The 15,991-nt window shown below is 45.4% G+C and overlaps 1 protein-coding gene across 6 annotated transcripts in view; it reads right to left on the bottom strand.

Annotated features, from left to right (window-relative positions):
- Positions 1–15,991, bottom strand: part of EBF1 (EBF transcription factor 1) — a 591,182-nt gene that overhangs the window by 50,206 nt on the left and 524,985 nt on the right. The gene's annotated exons all lie outside the window — the stretch shown is intronic.

The following is a 15,991-nucleotide window of genomic DNA, read 5'->3' as shown; positions in this document are numbered from 1 at the left end:
GCATCGAAGCTCAAAGGTGCCGAAAGTCTACCTCACCGGCTCAGCCTTCACAGTAGCGTGACTGCGTTCTGCTTTCATTGCTGGGCTTTCACATGCCAAGCACCTCTTTCCCTCCATCCCCCTCCTCAGTCCTTAATCTCCTTCTACTCCCCTCTTCTTTCCCCTGCCCATAGTCCAGCATCCCTTCTTTCTCTCTCAAAACCTCCCCCCCCCCACCACCATCTTCCCTGTTCTATCTTAAAATTTGTCCCTCTCTTTAGAGGTTGCCATTAGTAACAGTGATTCACATATGCTACCTGTGGTCTGATTCAGTCTTTTCTAGGTCATGTCCCACCTCCTCTGGCACAACTTCCTGTTCCTGCATGGGCAGAATGTGTCAGAGGGAAGGTTCCAGGATAGGCCACAGACAGCATATGTGTATTGATACTGCAGTGCTTCCAGTGACCTCTAAAGGGAGACAAAGTTTAAGGTAGACAGTGAAGGTGGGACTGAGAGAGAGAAACGATGCCAGATTGCCAGTGGAGGGGAGGGAGAGAGAGATGCAGGACAAGGGGAGGGAAGATGAAGGAGGAGATTTTGGACTTGAAGGGCAGAGGAGAGGGAGGGAAAATGGAGGGAGAAAGGTTGGACCCTGGTTGGAAGGGAGGGATGGAGATAGAAATGCTAGCAATGGGAAGAAAGGAGAGAAGAAACAAGGAAAGATTTTTATTTTTAACATTCTATTCTACTTAGACCTAAGACAGACTGAAAAAGCTGGGGCTTTTCTCCCTGGAAAAGCGGAGACTTAGAGGAGACATGATAGAAACCTTCAAGATCCTGAAGGGTATAGAAAAGGTAGACAGGGACAGATTTTTCAGATTATGGGGAACCACAAGTACAAGGGGGCACTCGGAGAAATTAAAAGGGGACAGGTTTAGAACAAATGCCAGAAAGTTCTTTTTCACCCAGAGGGTGGTGGATACATGGAACGCACTTCCGGAGGCTGTGATAGGCCGGAGCACGTTACAAGGCTTCAAAGAAGGTTTGGATAGGTTCCTGGAGGATAAAGGAATTGAGGGGTACAGATAGGAGTAGTGGTAGGTTATAGGGATAGTCTGGGACCACTGCTCAGGCAATGGGCCTGATGGGCCGCCACAGGAGCGGACCGCTGGGCGAGATGGACCTCTGGTCTGCCTCAGCGGAGGCAACTTCTTATGTTCTTATGATTACATTTTACGTAAATTGCATTGTCTTAAGGCACTTTTAGAAACTTCCCTCTCTGTCCGAAAATAGGCTCACATTCTAAGCTAAAGAGCCAAGGGAAATAGAGAACATGTCAAAAGTATTATGTATATGTACATATCTATCAAAAATAAAGATTAAGGCACTTTGCTTAAAAAAAATAGCACAGTAAAAAATCATTCAAGTATAGCAAATTATTTATGTAAAACATGTCTGCTAAAACTCATAAAAGCAGTTTTAAAATGATTGCACAATTTGGTTTTTTTTTAATGAGCTCCTCCTTGTTTTTCCTATTTATTAGATTTATGTGAAGTGGAATGGATAGATGTGAATCACTTGTTTACTCTTTCCAAAAATACTAGGACTAGGAGGCATGCAATGAAGCTACTAAGCGGTAGATTCAAAACAAACTGGAGAAAATATTCTTCAGTCGATATGTACTTAAACTCTGGAATTTGTTGCCAGAAAATGTTGTAAAAGCAGTTGGCTTATCAGAGTTTAAAAAAGATTTGGATAACTTCTTGAAAGAAAAGTCCATAAGCCATTATTACGATGGACTTGGAGAAATGCATTGCTGATTCCTAAGATAAGCAGCATAAAATCTGTTTTACTCTTTGGGATCTTGCCAGGTACTTGTGACCTGGGTTGGCTACTGTGGAAACACTAATACTAGGCTTGATCGACCTTTGGTCTGTCCCAGTGTGGCAATTGTTATGTCCTTATTTTTCTGTGGAAACCTTTGCCAGATTTGGATTCCTCAAATGAAAAATGTTGCATTTAATCATATGAGATATTACCATGTTCTGAAATAATTATTCCCAAGGGGAGGTGAGTGCCTCTGTTCACCATTCTTGGTCTAGACCCAATCATTCTTTGGAATGTATTTGTACTTCACTGCTTCTGATACCCCTTTGATCCCCAAACTCATTTTTGGAAATCAGTAAGTGTTTCAGGCCCTATTTTGCCTCTGATGCTCCTATATCATACTCAGAATCATTTATCACTTATGGTTTATTTCAAATGCTTCATATACTTCCTTTTCAAAATATCAAAGAATATAAGAACATCCAAGTAAGGCTATTCTTATGTTCTAAATATGAATAGCCTTACTGGATCAGAGCAATGGTCCATCTAGCCCAGTATCCCGTCTTCACAGAGGTCAATCCAAGCCACAAATACCTGGCAAAACCCCAAATAGTAGCAGCATTCCATGCCACCAATCCAAGGCAAGCAGTGGCTTCTCCCATGACTGTCTCAACAGCGGTTTATGGACTTTTCCTCCTTACGATGTTCACTCCCTCCTGCCGCCACCCCACTGAACTCGAAATCCCCTAAACCCGAACCCTTTTGACACCCCCCAGGCTCAGGCTCCCTACTCTGTACCCCTAACTCTAACCCCAACCCCCCCATACCTTTAATTTGAAAGTCCAGCCAGAGGGATGCTCACATCCTATAGCCGGCTGGCCCAGCACTCCAAAATGGCGGGCCTTTCCCTTTTCAGTGCATTCTGGAATACACCAGGGAGGGGGCCTAAGTCTCTGATTGGCTCAGATGCCTAAGGCCTCTCCCATAGGAGGGGGTCTATCCCATAGGAAGGGCCTTAGGCACCTGGACCAACCGGAGTCTGAGGCCTCCTTTCCAGTGCATCCTGGGATACAGTGGGAGTGGCCTAAGACTCTGATTGGCCCAGGTGCCTAAGGCCCCTCCTATGATACATTACATAGATTGTGAACCCAAAGGATCAGATAGGGAAAATGCTTGAGTACCTGATTCAGTGGTGTAGCGAGGGTGAGGGACCTTCCAGATATCCAGTTATGTAAAGGGTTCCCATAGTCATCATGTAAACCTTATCCTAACACTAGATAGCAAGTGAATCTTTTAAGTGTAGTGTGTGGGGGGGGTGTTTCCCAGGGGTTCCCCCCTTCAAAAAGACAAAATAGTATCCACATAAGTGCATGACTCTATCGGGGGGCGCAGACCTCCCATTCAGTGCACGCATTTGTCGCTGCATGCAATTGTCGGGGCGCATTTATCATTTGACGGGTCACCAGTGTCAAAGGGGAGCACCGAGAAGTGCACGAGCAGCAGGCTGGAGCTGCCGCTCGTGCCGGCAAGAGCTAGCGGTACGGTGGTGGGGAACTGAAGGCGCGGCGGGGGAGGAGTGGGGGCAGAGAGGGAGAGAGCATGAGAGGCGCCGGTGCCCCCCAACAAGAGGGCACTAAGGGTGGTCTGCCCCCCCCCACCCCCTTACTACGACACCGACCTGATTGCAAACTGCTTAGAAAACCTTGATAAGTGGTATATAAATAACGAATACAAAATTTAAAAAATAGTCTGTTTCTACTTTCAGGTGGGTCACCATACAGCAAAACTAGACGACCAACTCTCCAATTTACTGATGACCCCAGACTACAAATCGTTCAGAAAAGAAATAAAAACCATGCTATTCAAAAAAATCCTTGAAGACATACTAACACCGCAAGACTCATCCCAATTCTCTGAAGCAACTCGCTCTTCTCTTCAATTCCTCTGGAAATGGCCAGATAACTCCTTCTGTAATCCGCCTTGAACCGCAAGGTAATGGCGGAATAGAAATCACTAATGTAATTTAATGTAATAGTTAAATACAAGGAACCCGCCTTCACAGATAGACCCCTGATCCCATATGACCCACCCAGAATCCTAAGATCCACCTCTCGACATCTATTTCATTGTACCCTCATTAAAAATCATTAGTACTCGTCGGGCCTCTATTTTCTCTATAGCAGCTCCCTTGATCTGGAACACTCTTCCTATTAACATCAGGGCAGAATAAAAAACACTGATAAATTTAAAGGAGGATTAAAATACTTCCTTTTTAACAACGCCTTTGAATAAGAAATCCTTTCTCTGCTAATCGAGTCCCTCTCCTTACTGGACTCTCCCTTCCTGCCTCTCGTGTTTTCCCTTCTATGTCCTCTTTCCTATTAAATATTGTAATAATAATAATAATAACAACTTTATTTCGTATACCGCCATACCCAGGGAGTTCTAGGAGGTTCACATCAATTAATCAAAGTTACAAACAATGAAGTCGTTGAAATTATCAGGAAAGGAATGTACAGGTCATTTAAGTTAACAGGTTAGGAATGTACAATAAGAAGGAGAGGATGGAGTTCAGATCAATGGTGGATGGGGTGAGGGAGGTAGGAGAGGGGTATTAAGGGTTCTGTTCGGGGAATAGGTCGGTTTTGAGTTGTTTTCTGAAATGGAGGTGGGGGCATCGAGTGCGATTGGGGCTAGCCATGGGTTCAGTTTGGCTGCCTGGAAGGCGAAGGTTTTGTTGAAGAACCTTTTGAGATGACATAGTTTTAGGGAGGGGAAGGCGAACAGATGAATTCTGTGGGAGTTCTTATTGTTGCCATTTAAATAGAAGTTTCAAGTTTCAAGTTTATTCAAAATTTGATGAATCGCTTATACGTAAAATACTAAGCGATTTATATTAAAATCCAAATTTGAACATACGTTAAAATACAAAATAATAATAACAAATAAAATATTAAGCGAATTACAATAAAATCCAAATTTGAACATATGTTAAGATACAAGGTAAAAATAATAATAACAACAAATCCAAAAAAAAAGGGGGTTGGACCTACAGACCAACAGACTCAACTGGATGGAAGGGAAGAGGGATTCAGGTTACAATATTAATCATTTTAAAAAGAGAGAAACACGAAAGGAAAAAAACATTAGGAAGGGTGTTTTTTTAATTTTTTATATTTTTTTTTATTATAAAGGACTGCTGCACTGCAATTAGTGAGGGTTGAGGTAGTTTGGAGATATACCAAAAACTGTTTTGTAGCAGAAGCAAGCAAATTTGAATAGGACTCTGGATTCAAATGTAGTTTGTGGTAGAAGGAGGTGATCTGTTCCCATTTGTTCAGGCCAAATATAAGGCGGACGGCGGTGTTCTGAATCAGTTTTAGTCTCCGGGTGGTTTTAGTCTCCGGGTGGTTTCTCCCTACTTGCCTACTGTTTTTGTAAGTCTATTTATGTCTGGTTAGTCTGTGGCTGTTAGTTCCCCCTAATTTTTTTTTTAATTGTAAAAGGCCTAGAATACATAATAAGCGTTTTATCAAATTTGAATAAAAACTTGAAACATCAAAATACAATGTAATATTTCATAATATCAAATAAACACATAATAAGCTAAAATCGATACCAACAATTCAACCCCTTCAACACAAATTTGACAATATATTAAAAATTACAAGATTGATGAGGTTATAAAATTTGCAGACGATACCAAACTGTGCGGCAGAGTTAGCTCCAGGGAGGAGTGTGAGGACCTGCAAAAGGACCTAGACAAGCTGGAAGACTGGGCAAACAAATGGCAAATGCGCTTTAACGTGGAAAAATGTAAGGTCATGCATATAGGGAAAAAGAACCCGTTGTTCAACTACAAATTGGGGGGGGGCATTGTTGGGAGACAGCAGTCTTGAGAGAGACTTGGGTGTGCTGGTGGATGCATCACTGAAGCCATCTGCATAGTGCGCAGCAGCCTCGAAAAAAGCCAACAGGATGCTGGGCATCATAAAGAGGGGCATAACAACCAGGATGCGGGAAGTCATCATGCCATTGTATCGAGCGATGGTGCGTCCACATCTGGAATACTGCATTCAATATTGGTCGCCGTACCTCAAGAAGGACATGGCAGTACTTGAGAGAGTCCAAAGGAGAGCAACGAAACTGGTAAGAGGGCTGGAACACTGCCCATACGCCGAGAGGTTGGATAGGCTGGGGCTCTTCTCTCTGGAAAAAAGGAGGCTCAGGGGAGATATGATAGAGACCTTCAAGATCATGAGGGGCATAGAGAGGGTGGATAGGGACAGATTCTTCAAGCTGAAGGGGACAACAGGTACGAGGGGGCATTCGGAGAAACTGAAGGGAGATAGGTTCAAAACAAATGCAAGGAAGTGTTTTTTTCACCCAAAGGGTCGTGGACACTTGGAATGCGCTACCGGAGGAAGTGATCAGGCATAGTACGGTACAAGGATTCAAACAGAGACTGGACGGATTCCTGAGGGATAAAGGGATCGTGGGATACTGAGAAAGCTAACCAGGTAATAAGTATAGAAACCCAACCAGGTCGTGCATCTGCAAGACCTGAGGGTTAGGACTTCAATGGGAAGATAGGACTCAATAGGAAACCAAGGTGGCAAGGGAGCCCCTTCTGGTGATTCAGACAGGTCGTGACCTGTTTGGGCCACCGCGGGAGCGGACTGCTGGGCAGGATGGACCTATGGTCTGACCCGGCGGAGGCACTGCTTATGTTCTTATGTTCTTATGATGAAAGCACTTGCTAAAATGTATCTTAGACGAATGAACGGAAGGAGACATTCTTTTTATTTTCGCCAACCCAGTGAACGTCCAGTACTGATGCAGGATATGGCTGTGCAACTGTACTTTGTGTAACAAAGGATAATCCTACGGAATTGTGAACAGTTGTAGTAGGACAAAGGTGACCCAAGACATTGAAGGAAATTCCGACGGTAAACTCTAAGACACAACTCTGCAACTGCTTAAGAGATTACAAGAATTTGTAGACGGTAGATGATGTTGAGCAACTGAGGATGGCAGATAAAAGCACGCTGTACTTTCCATTCTGTTGACCTGCTGCACAGAGATCCCTGGGTTTTGGCAGTCGCTCGTTTCCAGATTGCTTAAAGCTTGAATAGGATCACTGCTGGCCTGCAACTGAACTGTAGCTTATCTGGCACCACTTCGGAGCAAAACAGAGCCACTAAAAAGCTGATTTACTAAATTATTATTAGATGAGCTCGCACTGGTTTGAATGAAAGGGCAGCCACTGTCTCCTTTCATGGGGTGTTCAAATTGATCTCTGTATAAATATTCAGTATGAGGCTAATGTGAACCGATGAGCTGAGACTGCAAACATTTGCGTTCGATAGACGCTAAGACATTGCGTATCAGAGGCCTGTGGAGGTGAAAATGATTTATATTTAAGGATGCCGCTGCTGATTTCCATTCGTTTAAGGTCGTCTTAATTAGTCTGGTGTTCAAATATGCGGTTCAGTGCTCTAAGGTGAAGGAAAACAGAAATGCAGTTGCTGGGAATCGGGAATTCCGAAGCGCATAGCTGGGAAGCTTTTCCAGTGAGGCAATCAAAAAAAAAATCCATCAGCTACTGGAGCCATTTCATCTTCTCAGAGGAGGAAATTCTATAAACAGCGCCTTAACTTAGGTGCTAGGACAGGGGTGGGCAACTCCGGTCCTCGAGGGCCGGAATCCAGTCGGGTTTTCAGGATTTCCCCAATGAATATGCATTGAAAGCAGTGCATGCAAATAGGTCTCATGCATATTCATTGAGGAAATCCTGAAAACCCGACTGGATTCCGGCCCTCGAGGACCGGAGTTGCCCACCCCTGCGCTAAGAGATGCTAATGAAAACCAGCTTGGCCAGCTGTCCAAGCCACCCAATTTTGACCCGGATATGGCACCAGCGTTGAAAATCTTGGATCGCCACTGGCTGCGGGGTCAATTCCCTTTTCCCAGTCAGATCCTCTCTGCCCAGCCATCATTTTCTTCTCCCCTGCACTTCCCCATCATTTGTTCACTACCAACAGCCTTCACAAATTCAGGACTCGGAGCCCAGATTTTAAGCCATTAGCCCAGGGGTAGGGAACTCCGGTCCTCGAGAGCTGTAGTCCAGTCGGGTTTTCAGGATTTCCCCAATGAACATGCATTGAAAGCAGTGCCTGCAAATAGATCTCATGCACATTCATTGGGGAAATCCTGAAAACCCGAGTGGAATACGGCTCTCGAGGACCGGAGTTTCCTACCCCTGCATTAGCCCCTTTCCTTGTTTATTTTTCCCCTTCAGACTTACCCCTTCAATCCCTACAAACCCCAAGCCTTCCCTGAATCTCGTGCACACAAAACGCCTGCATGCAAATACTGAAGCCAACACCAGCCTTTTCTCACCCACCACTATCCAATTCATATCCACTGTGTTCCTGTGCATGCCCAGTAATTCCAATACCAGCCCTAAAACCAAGTTTTGCTCTGATTTGTTGGCCCCGATCCCCAGGGCACACACGTCCACTAACATTTCCTGGTGCAGTGGCCCAGACTTGACCCACTCTGCTTCATCCTTCTTAGGGTTACCAGACCCGGACATTAGAGAATGACACGGTGACAAAATTCATCACCGTTCCCGTCCCCGCGGATAACCGTGGGAAATAATCCCATGTCATTTTCTAGTATCCATTTCAACCTCGGTCCTTCTACACCAGCATTCTTCAAAGCAAAGCTTGCGGGTCAGTGGTTGTGGCCATTCATACTCTGATTCTTATGTGAGCCAAGGATAATGAAGCCATTGTGACATCACTGATGTGATTGGCTCTTAGGCACTGGTGGAATGAGGCATTATGACATCACAATATCTGCTCTGGATACCAGAGACTGTCATTCTGTAGTGTCTGTTTCAACCTCGGTCCTTCTTCAAAGCAAAGCTTTTGGGTCAGTGGTTGTGGCCATTCATACTCTGATTCTTAAGTGAGCCAAGGATAATGAAGCCGTTGTGACATCACTGATGTGATTGGCTCTTAGGCACTGGTGGAATGAGGCATTATGACATCACAATATCTGCTCTGGATACCAGAGACTGTCATTCTGTAGTGTCTGTTTCAACCTCAGTCCTTCTACACCAGCATTCTTCAAAGCAAAGCTTGCGGGTAGTGGTTGTGCCCAATTATACTCTGATTCTTCCCTCTCTCCTTAAAGAATGACATGAAGATGGTTTCCCGCGGTTATCCGCGGGGACGGGAACGGTGATGAATTTTGTCACCGTGTCATTCTCTAATGTCTGGGTCTGGTAACCCTAAGAAGGATGAAGCAGAGTGGGTCAAGTCTGGGCCACTGCACCAGGAAATGTTAGTGGACGTGTGTGCCCTGGGGATCGGGGCCAACAAATCAGAGCAAAACTTGGTTTTAGGGCTGGTATTGGAATTACTGGGCATGCGCAGGAACACAGTGGATATGAATTGGATAGTGGTGGGTGAGAAAAGGCTGGTGTTGGCTTCAGTATTTGCATGCAGGCGTTTTTGTGTGCACGAGATTCAGGGAAGGCTTGGGGTTTGTGCATGCGGTGATATCTTGCATGCCGCCTCAGCAAATTATTTACTCAACATCAAGCTAAAAAGATAAGTGCTTGATTGCATAGTTCTTTTGCACCATCAGGCTAGCAAATGTACCAGCCATTTAATTATTGCTATTTGCACAGTCCTTTGAATGAAGTAGGCTAGCTAATGCACTAGCCACTTTACAATTGTCGTTTGCACAGCTTAGATATATGCTTGTTTGCACAGCGTTTTAAATTTAAAAATTTTAAAGAAAACTACAAAAAAATTCATTATATGTGGAGTGGGTTAAAAAAATATATCTATTGAACATTGACAAATTAAGTCAAATAATAATAATAATAATAAATATGAAGGTTTTTTGATCAATGAAAGATATCCACACCACAATTCCTTTCTGGGCGATATTATTACTAGTCTTATAGCCCGTTACATTTTTCTCTCTCCTTAGCCGCTTTCTGTATTTCTGTGTGTCTTTCTTTCTTTTTTTTTTCCTTGGCTGTCCACTACCACCCCTTGCCTGCTCCCCCTGTCCATTCTCCCTTCCTTTTACCTCCTCTGTGTCCTCTACCACCCCATCACTGCTCACCTTATCCAGCAGTAGCCCTTCTCCCTTTGTTTTACCTCCCCCTATCCATCATCACTTCCTTCCTGCTCCCCCTGTCCAGCAGTAGGCCTGCCTTCATTTTTCTGCCCCCCCTGTCCATCAGCACCTCTTCCCCTGTCCATCAACCCCTTTTTCCTTCTCCCCCTGCCTCCCTTCCTTTTTCTGCCCCTCCATTTCCGTGTGCTGCAGCATTTCCCTCCCACCCTACTTCCCTGTGCAGTATTTTCTTCCCCCCCATACCTTCCTCCTTAACTTCATGCCCTATCATTCGAAGCCGGCAACAGCAGCAAATTTTAAACGCTGCTGCTGCCCAAAGAAGCCAGGCCTTAACCACAAAGCTGGAGGGGAAGGTTTTAAAAGATATTGCGTCGGCGGTGGTGGTGGTGGGAGGGGTGGTTTGATAAGCCAACTTGCCTTTTTTATTGTAAAATGCCATCCGGGTTCGGCTGCCGCGGCCAGCATCCGCCGCGGCCAACATCCGCCTCGGGCCGCCGACAGCCTCCACGGCCAGCAGCCGCCGTGGCCGACATCCGCCTTGGGCCGCCAACAGCCGCGGCGGCCAACATCAGCCTCGGGGGGGAGGAAGAGAGAGAGCTTCGCGCACATGCGCACTCCTACCTGCGGTGCCCTACAGTTCACAGAAAACGGGCGCACGCAAGTGGGAGTGCGCATGCGCGGCTTAGTGTTTTATTATATTAGATAATCCCGGGAGTGGCAAGTCTGAGATCTTTTTCCTTCATTTTGATTAATATCATTGAATCAGATGGTTCTTTGCTCTTTAGATTAGCCTTTTGTGGATCTAGTTATTAGCGGTTAATCCTTTCTCCTTTTTGTATTATGATAAATGGATGCATAAACATGCAAATGACAAGAATACCTCAATGTATGCACCTTTCAGGCAACTGAAACTAGGAAGCCATTTTCAGAATTACCCCATGAATTACCCCAGAATTACCCCACAGTGATCGTGCTCAGGTTGATACAGAAATGAGCGCAGGCAAAATTCTCAATCCTCAGCACCCCATCCAATATTCATAACAATTCATTCCAAATGAACGCAGTTACCTCTTCTGCTGTATTCCAGGAAAGCTTAACTAGGGCGGAGTGCATTTCACGGTGGAGATCTCCCTAGTTGGCCCCCTCTTCGGTGTCAGATGGCTGAAGGAAATTTCCGAGTGCACTCAAAGCAGTGTCTGAGTGCGAGGGCCATATAAATAACAAACCACTAACGAATTCCTAAAACTGGTAAGACAGACCACTGAAGGACGTAAAGCCAATGCCTTACAACCCATGCTTCATAAAAGATGAATATAAATGCATTAGTTAGATGCGGTGAGGTGAATTAGAAGGTCAGGCAGGGCTGGAAGGGCTGAAAAATCACACAACCAATGGCTGTAATTACTCTTTTTTTAAGTCTATTAAGTGGCGTTGTTCTCTCAGGGCTCAGAGGTATAGGCCACGAACTACAAGATAAAGTAATGTGTATTTATTACTCCCACTGGATCAATTTACCAGATACTTGCAGCTCCGCGGAGCAAAATACACAAATGCAACCTCCATTTACCTTCTCTTCTTCACACTGTGTTTGTGTTTGCAATGCTTGTTGATAGGGCCTGCTAATGCCTTCATTGCTCTGCAATTTTATGGCTAAGTTAAAAAGATAATGGAAACGTTCACCTAAGCAAAACACAGTACCTGGGGGCTGTGAGAGGAAGCTTAGGTGGCTGCATGTAATGAGTTTCAAATGCTAGCAATTCACCCTGACAGGAGAGGCACGGCAGAAGATTCACAATGTATGCTCAGTCAAAAGAACATAACAAAACCCAAACTGTACTGATCTGTCTCAAAACATGCTAACTCTGTATTATACCACCATCCAAGAAGCACGTGTATTGTAACACAATTACAGAATCTCATGCAAACCGCTCTGAATTGTAGTGGTAAAGATAGGGTTACTAGATTTTTCTTAGTGAAAATCTGGAGCCTTGGCCACGCCCCCAGGACCGCCCAGTTCAGCCTCTGTCAGGCCCTGTTCCACCCCCAGCCACGCCCCCAGTTGGAATCTGTGCATGTGCAAATGCGACGCGATGACTTCACACACATGCGCATGTGACATTACCGCGATACGCCCGCGAGTGCGCGGATGCCCCCTTCCCAATGCAATTTTGTCGGGAAGCTTTTCAAAACCCAAAGTGCCGGGTTTTGAAAAGCCCTCCGGACCCCCGGACATGTCCGGGGAAATCCGGACATGTCCGGGGAAATCCAGACGTCTGGTACCCCTAGGTGTAGAAGCTTTAAATAAAAAATAAACAAATGAGATCATAGTCCAATCCCTTATCCTAGGACTAGTGGACTATTGCAATATCCTCTACCTTCCATGCCCCACAATCTTGACAAGCCAACTACAGACCATTCAAAACACAGCCCTCAGGCTGAACTATTCACTCAGAAAATTTGACCATATCACTAATGCCTACCTAGACTCACACTGGCTACCGATACGAGCTCGAATCCAATTCAAATTTTATTGTCTATTATTCAAAACAATAAACGAAAAAGTCTGGCACGCTGTCTGCCTCGATCATCTGCACTGGAAGCTTGTTCCAATGATCAACCATTCTCTCTGTGAAGAAATACTTTCTGGTGTCTGCAGCAGCCACTCTCTCCTCCTCTCCCTATTGGCTAAGGCTCTTAACATTTGCATCTCCTCTTCCTATAGGCTAAGGCTCTTTACACCTGCATTGTGATGTCATAGAACTTTCTGATTATAGAAACATAGAAACATGATGGCAGATAAAGGCCAAATGACCCATCATAGAAACATAGAAGATGACGGCAGAAAAGGGCTACAGCCCATCAAGTCTGCCCACTCTGCTTACCCACCCCCTGTCTATGCCCTAATGACCCAATTTCCTTATCTTGACCCTCGTAGGGATCCCACATGGGTATCCCATTTCTTCTTAAAGTCTGGCACGCTGTCTGCCTCGATCACCTGCACTGGAAGCTTGTTCCAATGATCAACCACTCTCTCTGTGAAGAAATACTTTCTGGTGTCTGCAGCAGCCACTCTCTCCTCCTCTCCCTATTGGCTAAGGCTCTTAACATTTGCATCTCCTCTTCCTATAGGCTAAGGCTCTTTACACCTGCATTGTGATGTCATAGAACTTTCTGATTATAGAACCATAGAAACATGATGGCAGATAAAGGCCAAATGACCCATCATAGAAACATAGAAACATAGAAGATGACGGCAGAAAAGGGCTACAGCCCATCAAGTCTGCCCACTCTGCTTACCCACCCCCTGTCTATGCCCTAATGACCCAATTTCCTTATCTTGACCCTCGTAGGGATCCCACATGGGTATCCCATTTATTCTTAAAGTCTGGCACGCTGTCTGCCTCGATCACCTGCACTGGAAGCTTGTTCCAATGATCAACCACTCTCTCTGTGAAGAAATACTTTCTGGTGTCGCCATGAAATTTTCCGCCCCTGAGTTTGAGCGGGTGCCCTCTTGTGGCCGAGGGTCCCTTGAGAAAGAAAATATCATCTTCCATTTCGACACGTCCCGTGAGGTACTTAAATGTTTCGATCATGTCTCCCCTCTCCCTACGTTCCTCGAGAGTGTAGAGCTGCAATTTGTTCAGTCTCTCTTCGTACGAGAGACCCTTGAGCCCCGAGATCATCCTGGTGGCCGTCCGCTGAACCGATTCAATTCTGCGCACATCTTTACTGTAATGTGGCCTCCAGAATTGCAATGCCGATGTGTAATTGCCAATGAAAAAGCCTCAATGGAGAAATCGAGTAGTTGTGTCACATAATTTGAAGCAGAACGTGTGCTCTTTATTAGATTTCTCCATTGAGGCTTTTTCGTTGGCAATTACGCATCGGCATTGTAATTTGTCACAATTCCTTAGTGATTAATCAGACTCTTGATGCATGCCATTGGGCCCAAACACGTATGTGCCGAGTCTTATTTGATTCCATAACATATCTGAGAACCTCAAGTCACCTTCACTTTCTTTATAGGAATACACTAATCAGACGGCAGCAAGTGTGATAGTGTTCCTCATGGAGGAGACTTGACTGTGCCTGAACAATTTCATGCAATATTTTTGCTTCTCGAGGGGGGGGGGGCGTTCGCGGGCAGGGTGTGTGATGCCGGTTAGAATGGGGGGTGCTCGTTTATTGGGACATGCTCGTTTTGCGAGTTAAGGTTTGCGGGAGTGTTTTACTCGCCTTGTAAAACACTCGCAAACCGCGTTACTTGCAAACCGAGGTTCCACTTTACTTTATCTTCCTGTGATTGACTTGGGCAATGGAACCTGATAGGCAGAAGTACGCTACAGGGCTTCAAAGAAGGTCTGGACAGGTACCTGGAGGACAAAGGGATTGAGGGGTACAGATAGGAGTAGAGGTAAGGTTATAGGGACAGGATTAGAGGTAAATTACAAAATTAGTCAGAGACCACTGTTCAGGCAGTGGGCCTGATGGGCCGCCGCGGGAGCGGACCGCTGGGCAGGATGGACCTCTGGTCTGCCCTAGCGGAGGCAACTTCTTATGTTCTTATGTTCTTAACCTTCCACTGCCATCCAACACTCTTACAACTATCCTTGGCATAAGGTCTCTTCGCTGGGTGGTGTTGAAAATTTAGAAGGGATGTTATTAAAGTGAACGACTGTTCATATATGTTATTTTACTGCCAATCATAATTATTGCTAACTAGGTCTCATTGTATAAAATAGGACCTATATTACAATAGTACAAGACAATGGTAAAATAACACATCTTAATGGTAGCTATTCTACAAAGACCGCACAGCCAGATATGCGCACAAAAAATGCGTGCGTTTGTGTGTGTGTGTGGGGGGGGGGGAATAACTTCCAGCTGTGCCTGCATTCCGCATCCAGACCTGCCCAAATTGTGCAGGACCAGTATGCCCTGATGTTCGGAAGCGTGATCTGGTTAGCTGGCTTTGCGAATCCACCATTTTGGTAGCCTCTTTCTTATAGGTAGCCAAGAAAAGTCCCACTTCCAGTCTGGCAGCCTTGGAGGAGGGAGGCCTTCTTAAAGGAGAGCATCAGCCTGGTGAAATAGGAGGCGACCCTGGAGCCAGGACATGCCCACCAGGGGATGCAATGTCCTCTTGTACCGAGGATGTCTCTCCAGGGGCTTTTTCCCAAGAAGGAAGGCTTAGGGCTGCCGTTATAGTGGGAGATTTGATCATTAGGCAGGGAAACCCACTGCTTATTTCTAGGATAAGCAGCATAGAATCTGTTTTGCTACTTGGGATCTAGCCACGTGCTTGGGACCTGGGTTGGCCACTGTTGGAAACAAAATACTGGGCTCGATGGACCTTCGGTCTGTCCCAGTATGGCAATTCTTATGTGCTTTGTGAGCCAAGTATAGGACAATCAAGCCATTGTGACATCACTGATGAGGTTGGCTCTTAGGCATTGGTGGAATGAGGCATTATGACATCACAATCTCAGCTCTGGAATGCTGCTACTCTGGGTTTCTGCCAGGTACTTGTGTTGGAACAGGATACTGGGCTTGATGGACCTTCGGTCTGTCCCAGTATGGCAATTCTTATGTGCTTTGTGAGCCAAGTATAGGACAATCAAGCCATTGTGACATCACTGATGAGGTTGGCTCTTAGGCATTGGTGGAATGAGGCATTATGACATCACAATCTCAGCTCTGGAATGCTGCTACTCTGGGTTTCTGCCAGGTACTTGTGTTGGAACAGGATACTGGGCTTGATGGACCTTCGGTCTGTCCCAGTATGGCAATTCTTATGTTAGCCTCTTTATGTTACTGCATAATATGCACGGACGGGGAGAGGGACCTTGGGGTGATAGTGTCCGAAGATCTAAAGGTGAAAAAACAGTGTGACAAGGCAGTGGCTGCTACCAGAAGGATGCTGGGCTGTATAAAGAGAGGCATAGCCAGTGGAAGGAAGAAGGTGTTGATGCCCCTGTACAGGTCACTGGTGAGGCCCCACTTGGAGTATTGTGTTCAG

The sequence above is a fragment of the Geotrypetes seraphini genome, chromosome 18 (genome assembly GCF_902459505.1).
Source record: "Geotrypetes seraphini chromosome 18, aGeoSer1.1, whole genome shotgun sequence".
NCBI classification, from domain to species: domain Eukaryota; kingdom Metazoa; phylum Chordata; class Amphibia; order Gymnophiona; family Dermophiidae; genus Geotrypetes; species Geotrypetes seraphini.
This window is presented reverse-complemented; position numbering and strand designations above follow the sequence as displayed.